The sequence below is a fragment of the Mus caroli genome, unplaced genomic scaffold, assembly GCF_978045245.1.
Source record: "Mus caroli unplaced genomic scaffold, Mus_caroli_1 scaffold_6, whole genome shotgun sequence".
NCBI classification, from domain to species: domain Eukaryota; kingdom Metazoa; phylum Chordata; class Mammalia; order Rodentia; family Muridae; genus Mus; species Mus caroli.
This window is the reverse complement of record NW_028227261.1, coordinates 107616371-107638864: the sequence shown is the minus strand read 5'-3', so window position 1 is coordinate 107638864 and position 22494 is coordinate 107616371. Positions and strand designations below refer to the sequence as shown.

General features: G+C 45.8%; 1 pseudogene; it reads right to left on the bottom strand.

Annotated features, from left to right (window-relative positions):
* Positions 1-3450: 3450 nt before the first annotated feature.
* Positions 3451-3826, bottom strand: LOC110293655 (small ribosomal subunit protein eS17 pseudogene; annotated as a pseudogene).
* Positions 3827-22494: the final 18668 nt, after the last annotated feature.

The following is a 22494-nucleotide window of genomic DNA, read 5'->3' as shown; positions in this document are numbered from 1 at the left end:
GTATTGATCTACTTATTTGGTGTGGAAGGGTAGGTGGGTACTTAGGTGCTACTGCATGTTATGGAAGTCAGAGGACAGCTTGTGGGACTGGATTCTCTCTTCCACCCATGTGGGTCTTGGGGATAGAGCTTGGATCCATGGGATTGGCATCAAATGCAGTTACTGAGTCATTTTGCTGGCCTCCTCTTCTACTCTCAATTTCTCCTTCCCTCTCAGTCTTCTTTTCTAAAGGCTTCCCCCTCCCCTGCTTCCTTTTCCCTTGCCTTCCTGAAGCATTCACTTCACCCCAGGAGGCGGTTTACCTTGCCTTTGCAAAGTCACCATTAGGATAAAGTGCAACAATGTGGGAAAACTCAAGTCCAGTGTTTACAGCGCACACTGAAAGCCAATAACCACCTGCTCTTTCTGTCTATTACCTGGGCTCCGACTTTTTTTTTTCATCCTAAGCCTCTGCAGGGAAGCATTCCAATTTGGCAGCCAATCCAAGCCCTTCTGAACTGTAACCCTTGTCTGTTTTCCAATCTGACCGCAGATCTTAACTATCTGGAGACTGGCCCAAAGATGGGGCCCTAGGCTTTCCTATAGTACCTGACTTCCTGCGCGCCTGGGTACCTGGCCTGGGCACCCGGTGGGGTTACCTGTAAGCTGTCTTTTGCAGGGTTCATTCCTAGCCTTGTGCTTTCCTCAACCCTGGGGAAACTTCCTCCTTGGGCTTTCGCCCAGAGACTGCAAGTTGTTGGAGGCCATCTTCTCATTCCATGTCTCAGAAATGAATGTCTCTGTGAAACTGGACCCGACTGGTACTTTCTGAACTCCATCTTGCAATCCCTGTAAAAAGAGTGGATTAATTCCTTGATGAGGAAGAAGCCCATACTGTCTTTCTGAGGGGCATGCTGAGTGGGGCCTTTCCTGTGCTTCCACCAGTGTTAGCCCGGGTTTCCAGGTTGACATGACTGGTGGCGTCCCCCACATGTCTGCCTGTCATGCTTTCTCCCAGAGGTCACCCAACCCAGAAAACCCCAAGAGCTTTCCAATATCCACTGGTTTACCTTTCTACAATTATGCCTTGGGTTGGGAATAAGGCTCAATTGGCAGAAGGCTTGCCACCACACACAAGGCCTTGGGTTTAAACTCCTGAAAAACTTAAAAACAAAGCAAAACAAAACAAAACAGAAACCCACCCACTCCTATAGAGAGCTTATAGGCAATCAATGGCTTCTGAGAGAAGAAGAGTCAGTTTTCTTTAGAAGTCAGCTTCTAGATAGATTATCCAATCCCAGTGGTCAACCTTAAACATATGCATTGCAAGCAACATTAAGTAGGATGCTAGCTCTCTGGAAGTAGTTGCAGAGGCAGGAAAATCAAAAGTTTGAGGTCACCCTCTGCTACCTAGCAAGTTTTAGGCTAGCTTGGCCTACTTGAAACCCTGCCTCAAGAAATGTAAAACAGGCATTAGAAAGATGGCTCACCAGTTAAGAGCACTGGTTGCTGTTCCAAAGGACCCAGGTTTAATTCCCAGCACCCACATGGTGGCCCATAACCATCTGTAACTCTATTCTTAGGCAATCTAACACTGCTTCTGACTTCCACAGACTCCTGAATGCTTGTGGTATACAGGCATATTCTCAGACACACACACAAACACATAAAATAAAATCAAAAGTTTTTAAACAAAGAAATGAAAACCAAGAGCCAAGAAATAATGCCCTGTCAATGCAAGAAACATAGTTGTCACCTCAAATGGAATAAGAAGCAGTTTGTCTTAGTGTTCTATTGCTGTGAAGAGACACCATGACCATGGCAACTCTTATAAGGAACAGCATTTAACTGGGGCTGGCTTACAAGTTCAGAGATCCAGTCCATTATCATCATGATGGGAGGCATGGCAGTTCATTGTCGTTATGGCAGGGAACATGGGGACTTGCAGGGACATAGTGGTGGAGAAGTATCTATGAGTTCTACATCTGGATCCACAGGCAGCAGGAAGAGAGAGGGACACCGGGCCTGATTGGTCTTTTAAAAACCTCAAAGCCCAACCCCAGCTACACACTTCCTCCACCAAGGCCATACCTTCTAACTTTTCTAATCCTTCCAAATGATGCCTCTTCCTAGTAACCAAGCATTATGAGCCTGTGGGGGGCATCCTTGTTCAAACCACTACACAGTATTCTGGAGTCAAATCTGAGTGGCCACAGATTTAAGTGACCCCAAAGTCTATGCTCCAGTGAAGTAAAAAATGTCAAGTTGGTTTTTTTTTATCTTTTAATCACATTTATTTATCGTGAATGTATTTGTGTGTGCACAACATACATGTGCACTTATACTACAGGTGTGTGTGTGTGTGTGTGTGTGTGTGTGTGTGTGTGTGTGTTGGCATCTTTATGGAGACCAGGGAACAACTTGAGGGAGTCAGTTCTCTCCTTACAGCATGTAGATTCCAGGGATCAAACTCAGGTCATCAGGCTTAGTGGCCAGCATCTTTACTTGTTGAGTCATCTCCTCAATAGCTCTTCATGAAGTTTTTATAGTAATGTACTGGCTAGTTTTGTGTCAATTTGACATAGGCTGGAGTTATCACAGAGAAAGGAGCTTCAGTTGGGGAAGTGCCTCCATGAGATCCAGCTGTAAAGCATTTTCTCAATTTGTGATCAAGGGGGGAGGTCCCCTTGTGGGTGGTGCCATCTCTGGGCTGGTAGTCTTGGTTCTATAAGAGAGTAGGCTGAGCAAACCAGGGGAATCAAGCCAGTAAGTAACATCCCTCCATGGCCTCTGCATCAGCTCCTGCTTCCTGACCTGCTTGAGTTCCAGTCCTGACTTCCTTCAGTGATGAACAGCAATGTGGAAGTGTAAGCTGAATAAACCCTTTCCTCCCCAACTTGCTTCTTGGTCATGATGTTTGTGCAGGAATAGAAACCCTGACTAAGACAAATAGTGGAACAGAGAAAGTCCTAAGCCCAAACACTTTCAAATACATTGATGTGTACATGAGACAGGCAGTTTATAGTAAAGTGGGAAAACCCCTGCTGTGGGCCTCCAGTGCTTTGTGATGACATTCTTAGCTCTTGGGTTGGTGAAAACAGAATCTTTTTATACATTACAAAAGGATTTGTTTAATATTTGCAAAGGTTTTAGGTCACTGTCTTAGTCAGGGTTTCTATTTCTGGACAAAACATCATGACCAAGAAGCAAGTTGGAGAGGAAAGGGTTTATTTGGCTTACACTTCCATACTGCTGTTCATCACCAAGGAAGTCAGGACTGGAACTCAAGCAGGTCAGGAAGCAGGAGCTGATGCAGAGGCCATGGAGGGATGTTACTTACTGGCTTGCTGCCCCTGGCTTGCTTAACTTGCTTTCTTATAGAACCCAAAACTACCAGCCCAAAGATGGTACCACCCACAAGGGACCCTCCCCTCTTTTTTTTCAGGTATATTGAAAATATGGCATAAAAGATTAAACAGCTCCACGCGGTGTTTTGAAATTCATGCCAACTGTAGGCTGAGTGACCTGAAGGTTAGAGAGACTGCCCAAGTCCAGAAGCTTCAGCATCTCCTGCTGCCGGGATCCACCTCAATGATCTCCTGATCTAGGGCTGAGACCTCAGGAACGTAATTATCTCTCCTCTCTCTCTCTTCTTCCTGCAACTTGATAGGGATACCTCTCACAGGACCTCTCTGAATCCGCTTCGCTAGCTTGTTCTGAAGCTTCTTGCTGGGGATAATGGCGATCTCCTCGCACATGCGCTTGTTGGTGTGGAAGTCATTACCCAGGCGAGTGTAGTACTCACCTGTGCCGCCTTCTTCACGATCTTGGTGCAAACGCGGCCCATGTTGGTGGGTCTCGGTAAAAGAGGAAATGGGTTGCATTCTGGATGCACGTTGACATGGTCAAACACCTCCGGTCTCAATATTACATAAAAATTGTTTTCCATCATCTCTGATTAGTTAATAAAGAGCAGATTCCTCCATAAATGGGCAGAGGAAAAAGGGAAGATGAGACATCCAATCACAGTGAAAGGGTCCCAGGTGAGGGAGGAGGAAGAGAAGAAGGTGTAGAGACACCTTGTGGAGGGACCTGGAGAAGCAGCAATGAGGACATACATACATGGGTCAGAACCAGCCAGGGCAAGATTCAGATGCAGGTACAGGTACACAAGGCTGGGAAATAGGCAGTGTTAGAGGATTAGACTAGCTCAAAACCTGCTCAGCTTAGTGCACACAGCTTATTAAAAATATAGTCTCTGTTATTTATTAGGGAGCTAAAACAGGCTATTGTGGGCATAGACATGTCCGGCAGTTATTTGGGAGCAAAGAGGGCGCAGAACACGGCCCCACCCCCAATACAATTTCATACTGGTTCTTCACCGTCTTTCCTGAGTGTTCTTTTTAAAGTTCCCTCCCCAGGGTAGAGGGGGTAGGTTGGATTGACACCACTCAAGTTCGCATCCAACTAACGTTCCTCTTCACTCAGCCTCCCAAGTGCTGGGGCTACAGGTAGGTATGGTCAGTTGTGCCCCCCCAGTGCCTTCTTCCTGGCTGAGCATCACTGTGTTCTGGGAATACTCAGAATACTCAGGGAATGTCTCCCTGTCTCCTCCAAAGTTAAATAACTCAAGCCAGCATTGGCAGAGTGTCCAACGGGTAACCCCTGGGATAAACCGAGGAGCAAGCACCTCGACCTGTATCTGCCTAGTGTGCGGTTCTGAAGCTGCATGGACCCAGATCCTCAGCAAGACTTGTCTCAGTGTTCACTGCAAAAGGCTTCACAGGCCCGAATCCTTCCCCTGTCCCTTTGAGATGTGCATTTGCCTCCCACTTAAAGCCGTGTATTCAAAGCATCATCATCAAGATGAATGTGGTGGCTCACTCAGGAAGCTGAGGCTGTAGGATTGCACACACACACACACACACACACACACACACACACAAACACACACAGACACACAGACACACACACAGAGGAGTCGGGGGGGAAAGAGGGATGGAGAGGAAGGCAGGGAGATAAAAAGACAGACAGAGGGCTGGAGAGATGGCAGGGAGATAAAAAGACAGACAGAGGGCTGGAGAGATGGCTCAGTGGTTAAGAGCACTGACTGCTCTTCCAGAGGTCCTGAGTTCAAATCCCAGCAACCACATGGTGACTCATAGCCATCTGTAATGAGATCTGACGCCCTCTTCTGGTAGGTCTGAAGACAGCTACAGTGTACTTACACATAATAAATAAATAAATCTTTAAAAAGAAAAAAGACAGACAGAGAGGCACTCCATCTCCCTTTTAGCAAGAGGCCTCACCTGTACAAACTGCAGTTAGGTTCAGTTCACCAGCCTCCTCCTTCTGCTGCCATGGCACACTGTGGTGACACCAGTGCTTCCTTAAGATTGTGTCACTCTGAGACTCTGACATTTGCTTCTTAACATGTGCTTAGACCCTAGCTTGGTGCCAGGAGCAGAGCAGATAGGAAGTTTTTCCTGGCGGTGAAAACGTAGCTTAGAACATCTCATTTGTTCCGATTCGCTATTGTATAACAAACTCACACCCGCCATCTCTTCAGACATTTAGATCCTGGGTCTGGGAAGACGAAGAAGCGTCTTTCTCTGCTGTTTCTATTTCATCTCTCCAGCTTCTCTCAGGTTCCTGAGGCAGGGATTCCTGCGGGGGATGTAAAACTACCTTCAAATGGAAAAGATTCTCAGGCACCAGCTAGAGCTTTAGAACTTAAAGGTCAACAGAGCGCCACTCACCACCACCCCCACTCTGACCAAACTGCCTGCCCGGCCCAGTTCCTCTTGCCATCAGAGTGTGGGGCTGCACTCTCTACCTCTGTGAAGGCTTTCTGGGTCTGGGAAGATGACTCATGGGGAAAGTGGCTGCACTGAGTACAATTAGCTAGTTCCAGCCCCTCCCTTTGGCTGTCAGACTATTGACACAATGGATCTACACCACTGCCATCCAGGCTTAAGACCTGTGGCCTCTTTTTGGGAGGGGACACAAATCCTTCTGACCTGAGGACGCTCAGAGAAACCTGAAACCTCTACCTGTTCTTCCAGCCCTGTGGCAGGAAGGAGGAAATTACCTGTACTCTCTTCTCCTCCCCTGCCTACTCCAGGCTGGTTGGGCCTGGGAGGGGGAAGTAGTTCCCTTGGTGTCACAGAGCTGCTGTGTGTGTGTGTGTGTGTGTGTGTGTGTGCAAAAAATTAATTCCTTCCTTGTTCAAGGTTTATTAGTTCATGTCCCCTTCTCTACCAGCAACTTGTAAAAATGGAAGATTCAAAATCCTTCCTTTTCTTTAGTGAAGCCACAGCCCCTTACCAGCCTGTTGGAAACTACTTTAAGGTATGAGGATACTGGGCACTTTTCCATCAAATATTGGGAGGATGAAAAGTGACAGTCAGAAAACCTATCAGCTCACCCGAGGTCACCCGAGGTCACCCGAGGTCAGCTTACTCAAGGACCTAAGGGATTGCCCACCAGCTTTCTGGAAAGGCTTTGTGCGACATTATCAGATATTTACTCCCGTAAACCCAGATGCCCACCCCCAAGTCAGTGAGCCACTAATATTGCCTTTGTCAAGCAGTCAGCCCCAGACATGACAAGAAAGCTCCAGAAATCAGACGGATCTGAAGGCATGAGTAGGTCTTAACTTCTGGAAATTGCTCATAAAGTTTACAACAGCCGAGATTCAGCAGCAGACAGACAGGGAAAGAAATTCACTTGTTCTGTCATTGGTGCCCTTGGTGAAACAGACACAAGAGGAAATGGGGGGGGGACAGAACAGGAGAAGGGGTTCAGGGACTCGCCAGCATCATCTGATGGGGTCCCAAGAAGTAGATCTGTTGGAGTTTAGACGAAATTAAGCACAAAACACCCTGCGTCGTGTGTAGACGGCCTCATAGCTCCGACTCCTGAGGAGGAGGGATAACTGGCCACAGAAGGCCTTTTGGAAGCCCTCCAAGCCCTGGGGTACAGAGTATCATCCATGGAGTGTCTGTCCCTCAGATCACATGCCTAGGTGACACTTGGAGAAAGGAAAGCAGGTGCTTTCTCACCACCATGTTTCAGCTGTCCTACAAATCCCTGTTTCCACATGGGGGGGGGGAGCAGGGGAACAAGTATGGGAATTTCTGGGAGGGGTTGAAAATTGCTGGCTATGGTCAATTGGATTTGCTGAGTTAGCCAAGCCCCTCTATGCCAGCACTGGGGGTCTGCAGCCGTTGGAACGGACTGAGACTCAGCAAGGGCCTTCAAAGCCTTGAAAAAGGCCCTGTTATCTGCCCCAGTCCTGAGCTTCCCTAAATGGATGATGCCAGAGGCATTGCCTAGGGGATCCTCATGCAAGCTCCAGGACCCTGGAAAAGACAAATGGCTTATCTGTCTCAGAGACTTGACTTGGTAGCAGCCAGATGGCCGGCATGTACAAGGGACAAGTTAGCTTTAGATCGGGAGCTGTTTCTGACAGCCAGACACTCTGTTGAGGCCCTCTTGAGGGGGATACCCAAGAGGGGGGGGGGTATCTACGTTCAGATGACCCAATACACTGTTTCTGTATCAACCCCATATTAAGTTCCACAAGATGTCAACCCTGCCAGGGAACAACTATGTAGGTCCCCTGCGTGACTGTCTTGAGGCGACTGACCCGATCCAGTCTGTCAGGCCTGATCTGACTGACATTCCATTGGCTGAGGTGTTGTTCACAGACAGGAAGAGTTTTATCCACGATGGGATAGGGCATGTGGGGCAGTGGTAGTGACCCCAGATAAGATCTGGGAACAGTCTTTGCGCAGGGGAACCTCAACTCAATGAGCTGAGCTTTCAGCTTTGACTCAGTGTTCTGCTGGGGGAAAGAGAAGACAATCGCCATACACACTGATAGCTGATATGTTTCTGCCATGTCCATGGGGCACTGGACAGGGGAGGAGGATTGCGAACCTCATCAGGAAAAGAAATAAAAAATAGAGAAGAAATCTTAGCCCTTTTTGAGGCTATCGGGTTACCCAAGAGAGTGGTCGTTGTCCATCGCAAAGGATACCACAAAGGAGATGACCCAGAAGCCAGGAGCAACAGAATGGCTGACTCGATTGCCCAGGAAGTGGCCTGGAACCAATGGGGCCTTTTCAAATCTTGGTGACCCAGCCAAAGCCCAGCTTACCAGACCACCTGGAGCAAACTCTGGAGATTGACCGTGTGACACAGGAACAAGAATAAACAAGGATGGTAAATGCCAAACGGCAGACCCAGCCTTCCTGTGGGTCTGGAGAGACGATTAGATTCAGATCCCCAGCAAGCCACTTACCTAGGGGCCACAGGCACTGCTGAGCTCCTTAGAACATAACCCAGGTGTTACGTTCTAAGTCTGGAAAGTCTGTTTAAAGAGACCACATTCAGGTGTGCCACCTAGGCTCAGGTAAACGCCAGCAGGGAAGCAGATCCCACAAGGAATCGGGGCTCCATGAAGTAGCCTGTGGAACACTGTGTCTGGGCTTTACTGAGGTCATGCCTACTGGTTTTTTTTCCCCTAAGTATTTGCTGGTGTTTGTAGACCAGCAAAGAAGTTATAGACCTCTCAGGCTAGGTGGAGGCCTAACCCACCCAAACAGAGACTGCTCCAAAAGTTACTAAGAAACTTCTTCAGGAAATAATTCCTAGGTATGGACCACACATAGATTTGGAGTCCAACCATGGCCTGGCCTTCATAGACTGAGTGTCTCAAAATCTGACAAAAATATTAAATGTTCATTGGAAATCGCATTGTACATATAGACCACAGAGCTTGGGTCAGGTAGAAAGGATAAATAGAACTCTTAAGGAGACAGTGACCAAATAGGTTTCCGGGAACTAGTTAAAAAAAAAAAATTAGGCAGCTTGCCCCTCCCACAACCCTGCTCAGGGACCAATGTACTCCCTACTGCCAGGAGATTGATTGCTCATTTTAAAGTTATGTTTGGGAGACCACCTCTCATTCTTCCCAAATCTAAGATATTCTCCAGGCATAACTGTCTAATCCAGTGGTTCTCAGCCTTCCCAATGCTGCGACCCTTTAATACAGTTCCTCATGTTGTGGCAACCCCCAACCCTAAAATTATTTTGTCGCTACTTCATAACTGTAATTTTGCTAGTGTTATGAACTGTAATGTAAATATCTGTGTTTTCTGATCGTCTTAGGGAACTCCTGTGAAAGAGTTGGTCAACATCCAAAGAGGTCACGACTCACAGGTTGAGAACCACTGGTCTAATCCCTGTCTTCTCATGTCCTTGCTGGCTTTGATGGGAACTCGCCAGACCATTGGCCAGCCTGAGAAGTGAATCCTGCCTTCTCCCATCCCTGGACCTGCCCACCAGTTCCAGCCAGGAGACTTGGTTTGGATAAAGAGAATCCCTGTCTGGACTCTGGAACCTGTCTGGAAGGGACTCTACCCAGTTCTCCTCACCTTCACAACTGCTGTCAAAGTGCCTGGTGTCATCCCTTGGGGAAAATGGCAGCTGAGGACAGATGGACTGTCACTGGACCTCAGACCCCTTTGAGATAAGACTCTCCAGAGCTTATTAACCCGAGATTCACAATCCTCATCAGCCCAAGCCTGGTCATGGGAATTTAGTAAAACCAGGGGTTGAGAAACTATCTTTTGATAGACCTCTGCTCTCTGCTCTGTGTCCCTTCCAAGGATAGGATAATGTGGGTCTAGGGGAGAGATGAGGATCAGTAAATCGGGTTGTGGAGAAGACTGGCTGGAAAAGGCCTATAGGGATCACAATTTTATGCACTCCCTGCCAGTGGTGGGTTATCCTGTCCTCGTATCTTCAAATTACTTGCTTGCTTGAATTAATATGCACCCTCCAACTCACTGGAAGCTCATACCCCACTCTATGTGTACTGAACTATATTATCTCCCAGGTATATGCCTATAATGGAGAAGAGAGTTGACCTTGACTCAGTGAAGGTCAAACAGGGCCCTATTCTGGTCCCAATCCTAGTAGCTGGTACAACTGTCATTGCACCTCAGCCTTGATCACTGGGAACCGAAACTTTGAAGAACTCAGCTCTCAGATAGACATAGGCCTAGGCCATATGGAAAATTCCATTTCCAGGCTAGAGATCCAAGTTGACTCCCTTGCAGAGGTAGTCCTGCAGAACTGAAGGAGGCTGGACCCCCTCTTTGAGAAGCAGGGGGGACTTTGCGTGGCCTTCAGGGAAACTTGTTGTTTCTATGCCAACCGATCAGTGCTAATTAGGGAAAACATTGCCATGGTCATAGAAAAGCTAAAAGAAAGGGAAGAAAGGAGACTGAGCAGATGACTGGCATCAGTCTCTGTATCAGTCTCAGTTTACCTGGTCTCCATGGCTGATCACCAGTGGTTCTTAATCTGATTGGCTAACAGTGAGAATCTGCATCCTCAACTACATAGCCAACTAAAGAACTTGTCCTTAGGACCAGTTATGCACCAGAACAGGATGAGCCAATGTTTTGATTTATGCCCATAAACCAGTGGTGAATATGTCTAGGTGGCTATGCCTGGTGGGGTCCCTATAACAAAAGTAATTTAAAAAATTAAAAATAGTAGAGCAAGTCTATAACCCCAGCCCTGGGGTTGTGGGGCTTATGGGCCTACATAATCAATCAACCTAGCTAATTGGTAATCTTCAGATTCACTGAGAGATCCTGTCTCAAAAACTAAGGTGGAGAGCAACTGGGAATGAAAAACAATGTTTTACACACACACACACACACACACACACACACACGAGAGAGAGAGAGAGAGAGAGAGAGAGAGAGAGAGAGAGAGAGAGAGAGAGAAAGAGAGAGAGAGAGAGAGAGAGAGAGAGAGCGAGCACTTTGGCATTGGCTTCACTGAAATTGGTTCCTTTCTTGTTTCTCTGCCGCTCCTCCCTTACTTGGGACCTGCAAGTCAGGACCTGGTTGGTCGGAACTCCATGAGATGGACCTCTGGCCCAGGACTCTGGTGATTCCTGGCTAAGATGACTTAGCTGGAGCTGAGATGACTTGGGAGCTGAAGCGACTTCTGAGCTAAGAGATGGGAGGAACCATGTCTACCACAGCTGCTTCACACACTTGCCTGGTGTCTGAATGCCTGGGGTCTCCTTCAGGGGCACGGAGGCCTGGCTCAGCCTCCCCAGCGTGGCAGTAGCTGTGCAGTTGGATGGCTTGCCTGGTGTCCTTGTCTTTTATGACCAGCTTTGGAACACGTCCACCCCGTTCTATTGACTGAAGCAGTGAGGAGTCTGCTGGCTCAAAGGAGGAAGTGGTCAAGAATCCGAAGCTTGCTTTCTAAGCCACCGCACTGTCAGAGCCAGATTTGGGGGAAGAGTGAGGACTTCATTACAGCTGTTTCAGCAACAACCTGATGTATGTGCATGGACAGGTCAACAGAGATTCACAGAGACCCAAAGGAACTGGGTGCTCACTTCTCCACCACTTACCGGAGGCCTGGAGCAGGCAGTGGGAACGGGTTCACCGTTCTCATGGATGACTTACCCATGATTCACTGCAGTTGCTTGAGCTCCAGTTCTTCAGCCTTTTCCAGCAGGAAGAAAGAAGCTGAAGGCTTCCTTTAAGAACTTTGCAGGCCATCTCTATTAACAGTCTTGAGGAAGTGTAAGTATGACTTGCCTGTCTTACCGAGAAGTTCCTCAAAGTGTGCAGGGTTGTGTTTGACACTTAATATAGAATCAGCACTGGCTATACCTTGCCTGTAAACAATGATATTTACCTCATTATTTGTAATCATATGCTATATAAATATATTAGTCAGGATGGTATGGGTTGCCTGGCCTCCCAATTGTTGTGAAAGACGATAGGTGCCCTGTACAGGGGACACAGGCCACAAGAACTGTAGGTAGGATTGTGAGAGATGAGAAGACAGATAAGGGTGACAGAAAGACACTTGTCACCCTCAGCAGCCAGCAGGTCCCTTAATCTCTTAGGGACCTGGGTTCGTGTCAAACCCAAATCCTGTCTTCAATGCTGGAAATGTTTCAGGATGATGAACCCAAACCAAGCAGAGTTTTTCATTTTCTTTCTTTGAGACAGGGTCTCACTATGTAGCCTTGGCTAGCCTGGAATCTGCTGTGTAGACCAGGCTGTCCTGAAACTCACAGAAATCCACCTGCCTCTGCCTCCCAAATTCTGGGAATTGAAGGCATATACCACTATGCAGGCCAAAGCTAGGATTTTATTGAAAATGGAAAGAAAGACATTCAAAGAAGAAGTAAAAGTATTCTTGGCAGCATGAGTATGGGTTTATAATTTATCAAAGGGTATTTTTGGTACGTATCTGAAGCAGGAGACTTATGAGCAAGATAGCTTCCAGGGTAAGAATCAGACATATTTTCAATAGTGGGTGTGGGCTGACCAAAGGAGAGGCACAATTAAATGTCTTAGCATTAGCCATACATGCCATTTTGATGTGCCTCCCCCACTCTCCTTCTTTTTTCTATTGGTGAGACAAGAGGATGGCTCCAGAGTCACTTGAGCAGAATCAAAATCTGCTGGAGGACACAGACAAGGTTGGTTCCTCCCCACCCCACCTCCAGGTTAGCTTTAGTAACAGAACGTGGCAGGGTATGAACGGAGAGGGAACTTTCTGATTGGAAAACATACTTTTAGAGGTTAGGAGAGGGTTGGGGAGTGGGGAAGAGAGGAAGGAGTCTAGAGAAAGTGAGGGAGAAGTGGAAGAATGACATTCTAGGTGGCTTCATGGGGTGGGTGAAACTGGTGGGTGAGATGTGTCTCTGCCCTTTGACATGTGATGTTTATGATTCCCAAATGTGCCTGCCTTCTCCTCCAGTCCTGGTACCTTGTTGGGAGTTTGCCCTACACATTCAGACAGGCTGTCTCCTTTTCCCTGCAGCATCAGGGAGCCCAGAGGGAACTGTGTGGACTAGCTGACAGATGCCTCACCTCTGGATTTTAGCATTTTTTCCATAAGTGGTGTGGTGGCTGGGAGCCTGTCACAGACTTCCTCCACTAGGAGCCTGCCATAGACTTCCTCCACTAGGAGCCTGCTAGTGTCTATAAGATTGCAGGCAAATGTGATGTTAGCCCTCAGTTCAAATCTCACACTCATAAGGTAAAACTCATAGGGTTGCCCGAAGGGTTTAAGACATGTCCTTTCTCTGTCATGAGGGTTTTGGTGAAAGTCCTAGAAACCTGCAGGTTCACAGCTGGGGAGGAAGAAAAGCCATGAGCAGCTGTAACTGTGCTGGGATTCAGGCTTCTTTGCTGGAGAAGTCAACTGGATTCTAAAGTTTTGTCTTCATTACTTTTTTATTGCTATGACAAGACACCATGACCAATGAAACCTATACAAGAAAGCATTTAGCTGCGTGGTAGTGATGAGCACCTTTAATACCAGCACTTGGGAAGCAAAAGCAGGCCAATCTCTGAGTTCAAGGCCAGCCTGGTCTACAAAGTGAGTTAGTTCTAAGACAGCCAGGGTGGGCTACGCAGAAAACCCTGCCTCAAAATAAAGAAACAAAATCAGAAATTGAAAAGAAAGAAAGAAAGAAAGAAAGAAAGAAAGAAAGAAAGAAAGAAAAGGAAAAGAACAGAAATGAAAGGAAGGAAGGAAGGAAGAGAGAGAGAGAACACAAGCAAGCATTTAATTGTGGGCTTGCTTACAGTCTCAGGGGTGAGTCCATGACCAGCATGGTAAGAGCATGGCTGGCAGGCTGGCATGGCACTGGAGCAGTAGCCGAGTGCTTACGTTTTATCTGAAGTTGGAGGCAGAAACAAAGACTGGGTCTAGGATGGGCTTTGGAAACCTCACTGCCCACCCATCTGCAGTAATACACCTTCGTCAACAAGACACACCTCTTAATCCTTCCCAAAACAGTTCTGCCAACTAGGGACCAGTAATTCAAACATATGAGCCTATGGGGGCTGTACTTGCTAGTTTTGTGTCAACTTGACACAGCTGGAGTTATCACAGAGAAAGGAGCTTCAGTTGGGGTAATGCCTCCATGAGATCCAGCTATAAGACATTTTCTCAATTAGTGATCAAGGGGGGAGGTCCCCTTGTGGGTGGTGCCATCTCTGGGCTGGTATCTTGGTTCTATAAGAGAGCAAGCTGAGCAAGCCAGGGGAAGCAAGCCAGTAAGGAACATTCCTCCATGGCCTCTGCATCAGCTCCTGCTTGAGTTCCAGTCCTGACTTCCTTTAGTGATCAACAGCAGTATGGAAGTGTAAGCCGAATAAGCCCTTTTCTCCCCAACCTGCTTCTTGGTCATGATGTTTGTGCAGGAATAGAAACCCTGACTAAGACAGGGGCATTCTCATTCTAACCACCACATTCTACTCCCTGGCCCCCATAGGTTTGTAGACATATCATAGTGCAAAATTAATTTAATCCAATTTCAAAAGCCCCTATAGTCTTTTACAGCCTCAAGACTGTTTACAGTTCACAGTCTCTTCTGAGACTGTAGGCAGTCTCTTAACTGTAACCTTCTGTTAAATCAAAATGAACAAGCAAACTACATACTTCCAAGATACAGTGGCACAACATAGACATGGTCATTTCAAGAAGGAGGATAGCGAGGAAATACTGGACCAAAGAAAGACCAAACCTGGCAGGGCAAACGCCAAGTCCTGGAATTCTGTCTGATATCGAAGGGCTTAGATGGTTCTTTAGATCTTTCACTCCGTCCAGCTTTGTTGACCGAAGCACACTTCGTTCTCTTGGGCTGGTTCTACTACCTGTATGCACCTCGCCCTGGCAAACAGCCCATGGCTCTGACATCCCCAACATCTTGGAGTGTCCAATACAATCCAGGCTCCGCCTTTGCAGCTTCATGAAATAGTTTCTCTGAACTTCCGTGCAAGGGCTCTCCTCTCTCTCAACCTCCGTGCAGGGGCTCCTCTCCTACATGCCCTACACCAGCAGTTTTTTCTTTTTTTTCCTACAGAGGAAGATTTAACAACCCCCCTAGTCCTGTATCCTTTCTGACTCTTACGCCAGAACCACATAGTTAAAGAAGCCAAGTTGTGCTAGCTTGGTCTGGAACCCTCTTTGAATTATATTTTCATAAGTGTTGGCTTGATGCTTTCCTTTGTTGAATAAGCTTCCCTTTACCTTAGGAGGAAAATCCTTGGGCATTTTCTTCTCATAAGTTGGAAGCCTTGCTGGGTAAGTGTGGTCCTGTCCTGGGGTACCACCCCTTTATTTCATTTCTCATCAGGCCTTTCTTTAAACTTCTCATCTCTTTGAGCCCAAGCCTTAAGTCTGACTTTCCTTTCCTCAGTGCTACTTTTCTCCTCAAACTGTACATTTTGTATTTCATTTTTCTCTGCTCGTTCTTTATCACTGGTGATCTGCATAAGAGTGGTCACTGATAACCACATGACAAGTCAATATTAGGCTGCCTTGAAATCTCCTCTGCCAATGAATGATAGTCTCAAACTCTTCAATTTAGCCTAGGGCAGTTCTTTAGGACAAGAGCAGAAAACAGTCTCATTATTTGCCAAAATATTACAAGAATGGTTTCTAGCCTATCTGCTAATATTGTTCCCTCTGAAACCTTTTGAATTGGACCTCTACAGTCCCACATGGCTCTTTTAGTGTTACTTGGATGGCTGGGTAAACCTGCTTGCAATATTCAACCAATTTTCTAGTCCAAAGTCCCAATGTATTCCGTATATCTTCAACAAACAACATGGTCAGGTCTGTCACAGATATATCCCAGTCCCTGGTACCAATTTCTGTCTTACTGCCTTAGTTAGGGTTTTACTGCTGTGAAGAGACACCATCACCAAGGCAACTCTTATAAAGGAAAACATTTAATTGGGGCTGGCTTACAGGTTCAGAGATTCAGTCTATTATAATCAAGGCATGAGCATGGCCAACATTCAGACAGGCATAGTGCAGGAGCTGAGAGTTCTATATCTTTATCTGCAGACAATTAGCAGAATACTGACTTCCAGGCAGCTAGGATGAGGGTCTTAAAGCCCATACCCACAGTGATAAACCTACTCCAAAAAGGCCACACTTACTCCAAAAGGGCTACAGCCTCTAATAGTGCCACTCCCTGGATCCAGCTTATACAAACCATCACACTTAGTGTTCTATTGCTATGAAGAGACATAACTAACAAACAAACAAATAAACAAACAAAAACAAAAAACCCAAGGCAACTTAGGAAAGCATTTAATCAAGGGCTTGCTTACAATTTCAAAGGGTTAGACCATGATCATCATGGCAAGGAAAAACTGGAGGCAGGCATAACACTGGAGCAGTAGCTGAGAGCTTACATCTTATCTGAAAGTTGAAGCAGAGTGTGTGTGTGTGTGTGTGTGTGAGAGAGAGAGAGAGAGAGAGAGAGAGAGAGACTTGGCCTGGTGTGGACTTTTGAAACCTCAAAGCCCATCCCAAGGGACACACTTTCTCCGACAAGGCCACACCACCCAATCCTTCCCAAAACATTTCCACCAACCAGAGACCAAGCATTCAAAGAGACGAACCTGTGGGGGCCATCCCCATTTAAACCACCACAGGGTTCCTTTTCCTCTTTCATGTTCTTCTACATTTTCCTACCTTTCTCTGCTGCCTTTGTTCCTCTCAAGGAGTCTACGCTCTGAAAGGGGATTTGGGCAGAAGGGTTTCAATCAATGTTTGGGAGCCAGTTCTATCTTTTTCTAACAGTTTTGATTGCTGGTGGCTGGATCTGCAGAAAAGGAAGACAGCCTTGAAAGAGAGTTGTTTGAGTAACAAACTTCAAGGGATCGACTGACACCACTTTGAGGCTCCCAGCAGACAGTGAAGATCCTCATGGACTCACATCAGGAAGACTAAAAGATTCTCTTTGGTCAACTTCCAACTCAACTAATTAAGTCGTTCTACATACAGAGGCTGCATCTGGTTAAATGACGGAAAGGCATTACTGACTTTGCTCACTGCTGTTGCCCTATATTGTCTGTAATCATGAAAATGAAATAAACCGTAGCATTTAATATTTTTAAGAAAGGGCACTGCCGTTACCCCAATAATAGCAGTATACGGTCAGCAATCTCCAGTAGATTCCCAAAACCTTCACTAGTAATAATTTTAGTTACTATTCTCATACCTGTGAGAAAGCAGAGTAAGGGAGCAGGGGTTTCTTTTGGCTCACAGTTCACAGGGCACCACAGCAGGAAGGCATGGCAGTACAATGTGACTTGGAGGGTCACATTGCTTCGCCAGGTGGACAGCAGGGAGGGGACACTGCCACACCCTCAGCCAGTTTTCTCCCTCATGCCTTTTCACTCAGTCTGGGACCACACCCCACGGGTTGCTGCCTCCCACATTCACAGTGGGTCTTCCTTCCTCACTCAGACTTCTCTGGAAACACTCTCACAGGCACATCCAGAAGCATGTCTCATATGGGATTCTAAACCCAGTCACGTTGACCATGAAGAGTAATCACCACAGTAGCAAATACTATATGTGCTATATTTTTCCATCTCTATTATTTATGATAAAGTTTAACTTAAGGCTAACAAAAATAAAAACAAATAATAAAAAGAAGAACAATGATAAGAACATATGTTAAATATGCATGGTCTCTGTCTTTCAAAATATTTTATTCCAGTGTATATCATAGCAACTTTATCTTTGTGTGTGTGTGTGTGTGGTTAGTTGAGAACTGGAGTGTAGGAAGCACTATAAGTTGCCTCTCTGATCTCTCTGAACTGCAGCATCACTGACTCTGCACTTGGAGCTGTTATTAAGTACACTAGGGGGACCTGACCACCAGCATCAGTGCTCAGTACCATAGCTATTTATCCACTATGCAAGACAGGTACCAAATAGCTTACATGTGGGTAGCATATACAATATGGACTCTCTAGACAAGAAGATGACTCATGGTCCGGACAGAACAGAGAAAAACAGACAAGATTTCATCATTTTACTCAGAGAGGTGTTAGGACCTAGGTAAACTATTAAGGCCTAAACAGAATGTTAAGGCCTAGGTGAAATGTTGAGGCCTAGATGGAAGGTTAAGGCCTAGGTAACTGTTACTTGGCCAGCCTGACATTATAAGGAAATTTTCTTACATGTTTCTGCTGTTCCTAGGAAACTTTCTCATGCCCAAGTTGATTATATATTCTGTTATGTTCTGAGCCCTTGAAAATCAATCATGATAGAAATCAGTAGATCTGCTTTGTATAGTTACCCACAATAAGCTTGGATGTGAACCAACCACTCAACAGCACTTCCTGCACCTGTGTGTGAGCTTTTGTGCCATTTTCCCTGGGATGGACTCCAGCGTAAGGGAGGAGAGACAACTGCACCCATACAAGAAACTATTTGGAGTAAGACTTCCATTTTGAGTAGTGGTCTAGTAAAGTTTAAATTCCCAAGACCTCCCTGGGAACTGACATCCTACTTGGCAGAAAGAGACATGTGGGTAACTGACATCCTGGTTGGCAAGTTAAGACACATATATTGGCAAATGAAACATATACTTAAAAAAAGGATCTATTGATAAGGAAGATGAGAGAGGTGAGGAAAATGGCCCGGCCAATTGTAAAAGTATCTTTTATCATCCGATGTAATTGTTGTCTTGGAGGCTTACTGTCTCCCTCTGCTAATCAAGGCCTAGTCCTGGAAGCTACTAGCTTCCATACAGTCTTATGAGGCCTAGAATGTTTTCAGCCTCTGAGATTTACTGCTGAATAAGCTCACCCTTACTACGGCTTTCTGAACTCTGGCTGGCTGGTCAACTCAGCTGTTCTGGCTCAAAACTCCTCTCTATGCTGATTGATTCAAACTGGCTTCTTTAAACTTCTGGATGAATTGCTCTGCTTGGCCTCATACTAACTTTGGCAATCTGTTCTAGTCTTCTGGCTCCTTCTCATTCTCTGGCTTGTTCTGTCTTCACCTGTGTCTAGCTTGTTCTCTTTCTACAACCTGTCTCTGTACAACTGTCTCGGCAAAACTTTCCTCTCTACCTTCTCCCTCTGCTTGCTGTCTCTAAGTAGCTTCCTTTTCCTCTCTGTTCTCAGGAGAGTTCTGCATATCTGATCCTGCCCAAACTTTCTCTGACTTGTCAGCCACTCAATTTAGACATCACTTTCAAACATGGGTGCTTCCTTCTACAAACTAACTTTACCTTCATTGTTTGGGCTTAAAGGTGTGTACTAAGGACGGGTTTGTATTCCAGCTGGAAAAGCCATATTGCTGGATTAAATCCCTCTACAGCCATCAGAGGTTCCTGTCCCATCTTACTCTACCCTCCTTCCTGTTGTGCCTGGTGACCAGTTCCCAAGGAGGGCACTGATGTTTAAATAGGAAGCTCCAAGTATCACGTAGTAAATACCAATGTCCTGGATTCAGGAGCCTGACAGATGACCTGCTTGTCATCTTCCTGCCTGATATATATATATATATATATATATATATATATATATATATATACACACACACGTGTGTGTGTGTGTGTGTATGCATGTATTTACCCAGGAGATAAGGCCTTATATGTAGCCCAGGCTGGCCTCTAAAACTCACATTGCAGCCAAGAATGATCTTTACTCAGCTTCCCAACTGCTGGGCTTCTAGGCACGCTTCACCACGCCTGGCTGCTTGTCATGTTTGGAAGTGGAGGGAGTCTCCCTGCACTTGCCCAGGCTTCATCCTGCTTCAGAACCCTCTCCCTGGATTAATGCCATTACAGAAGCTGAGTGTGCCCTTCGGAGCCAGCCAGGAGCTAAGCACCATTTGCCTCCATCCCAAGTTTTAGCTTTTGTTGGTTTCTTTGCTTTGACCCGGGGTCTCATAATGTACCCATGATCCCGTGCTCTGCCGGGACTTGGGATCTTCCTCCTTCAGCCTGGGATCTCAAGTGTGCCGCAGAGTCGATCTGGAGTTCTAGAATGGATATGGCCCCACATTAGTTCTTTCTGCTGGAAGGGCAGGTGTGAATTCGACATAGTTCTGTGCATCGGGTCCCATAGCCAGGTGATGTCAGCAAGGGCTAGATTATTTCTACTTCTGTGGAAAGAGATATGGAGGGCATCCGGGTGAGTCTGAGCCAGTCCGAGCTTGCCAGAAGTCCAGACCACCCTGACGGCCTATCATGTGGATTTCAGGTTGACCAACCAGCATCTACCATAGTCTGACTTCCTTATAGTGAATGACTTAGTCTCTCCTTCCCTAATTCTGTTTCATGCTGTTATAAAATACAGCAGCCTAAAACTCAGCCTGAAAGTATGGGTCTGCACCCCATATGGGGTGACATAACTAAATGTGGGGAACCAAGAAAAAATTAGCAATAGTAAAATGCAAAGAGCAAACATCTATTCAAAATAAAATGTAAGGAATCCCATGTTTTTCTGGTGGTCTGTGTTATATCAAGTGACTTTACTGCAGCCTCCGTTCTGAACACGCATTGTGTGTGCTTTGTGCTGTGAGCCATCCTAATTTGCAATGCTGGTGGAGCTGCCTGAACCCACCTCAACTCAAACTTGAGACTATTGTATGATGTGGACCACAGTGTTCTTTTGCTTGTTTGTTTGTTTTTTGTTTTACTGAACATACAGTTTTCACTTTTACAGAAACAAAAGTTTCTTCTGGGAAACCGAGTCCCTTACTGCCCATTCGTCAGTATGGAAGTATTAAGCGGGTTGCGTTGTGTAAAGGTGTTTGAGTTTTAAAGTAGCTGTTTGAGTTTTGATTCATAGAAAAAAGATCAGAGACTGGAGAGATGGCTCAGTGGTCCACAGTGGTTGCTGCTTTTGCGGAGGACTAGAGTTGGGTTCCCAGCACCTGTGTGGGGCAGTTCACAGCTACCAGCAACTCTAGCTCCAGGGGACCCAGTGCTCTTTCCTGGCCTCCACTGACACCCCCACATATGTGGTACACATTCACACACACACACATACACATAAATTTTTAAAAACTGGAGATTTTATTTTTCTATTTTATATGTATATATATGTATATATATATGTCATATATAAGGCAGAAACATATATAAAATATTATATATGTCATATAAATACATATGCATATATATACATATATAAATGCACCATGTGTATACAGTGCCCAGGGCACCCAGAATATGGTGTCAGATCCCCAGGGACTGGGATTACAGACAGTTGTGAGCTGCCAAGTAGATGCTGGGAATTGAACCTGGGTCCTCTGGAAGAGCAGCCAGTGCTCTTAATGGCTGAGCTATCTCTACAGCACCAACATAAATCTTTAAAAACAAATTTTCTTGGGACTGGGGCAGAATTTCAAAACAACGCTCCAAAATATAGTTCTGCTACCTGGCACCACACATTGGGGATATGTGAAATGGCACTCCCAGCATTGGGGATTTTTAAAATGAAATTATCAATCAACTCTGAAAATTATGATGATGGTTTGTGTCCTGTAGTATCAAATGCTTAGCCTTAATTTAAGTCTTTATATAAAAATAAGCAAGTCCACCCATCTGAACATGTAAATGGCTTTCTTTTATTAATAGTAAAATTATATGTATTTTAAAGATTGTTTTAAAATGAGTTTCTTTATGACTTACTATGAGTAAGTGGTTGATTTATATACTGGTTTTATATACATATACACCCAGAATTACACAAAAACGTCTGCCGTGAAAATGTGTCATTAGTGTCAAAATTAATAATAATAATAATAAGCCATCCTGAAAACGCTGCAGTGGCTGAAGGCTTCAGGAAGAGTTGGTAAGGTGGAGCAAGGCAAGTGGGTACAGGAACAGAATTTGTAAAGGCACCAGCCTAGCCTGGCTCCTTCCTTTCCCCACAACTAAAGGTAAAAGTGGCAGTTTGTGTACATTACTAAAGACATTTTATTCCTAAAAGTTAGAGGCCAGCCTGGGCTATGTAGAAAGTTTAGAGTCAACCAGGACTACAGAGTGAGACCATATTTCAGTCAACATCAGGGGCTGGGACTGGAGACACTATTTAGCTAGGCTTGGTGCCACTGACCTGTAATTCTAGGACTCAGGAATGGAGGCAGGAGGATCAGGAGTTGGAGGCCAGCCTGGGTTACTTGAGATTCCAACTATGATACAGCAACAAATTTTTGATTTAAACTTTAAATTTAAAACTTTTACCTGTATGCATGTATGTATACACAAGTGTCTATATCACACGTGGGGGTTGGAGGACAACTTGAGGGAGCCCTCCTTTCACCGTGTGGGGATGGATGGAACTCTGTCCTTCAAGCTTCGAAGCAAGGGCCCCGTGGCTCCCCTTTTCTCCTATAAGACCTGAACCAAACCTGATACATTACAGGAAAGGATGGTGTGTGTGTGTGTGTGTGTGTGTGTGTGTGTGTGATGGGCCTGCGGAGTGTAGGTGTCCCTAAAGCAAAGACTGAAAAACATAGCTTGGAAAACCATGGGCTCCAGACGAAAGTTAGTTATTCTAGGCGCCACTGAGTACCGCACAGAACCGCCTGCAGCTTTCATGAGTCTCGGCCAGCACATCCTGAACACATAGTGGCTAAGGTTAAGGACCTTCCATCCGGGATAGTGCTAGTGTC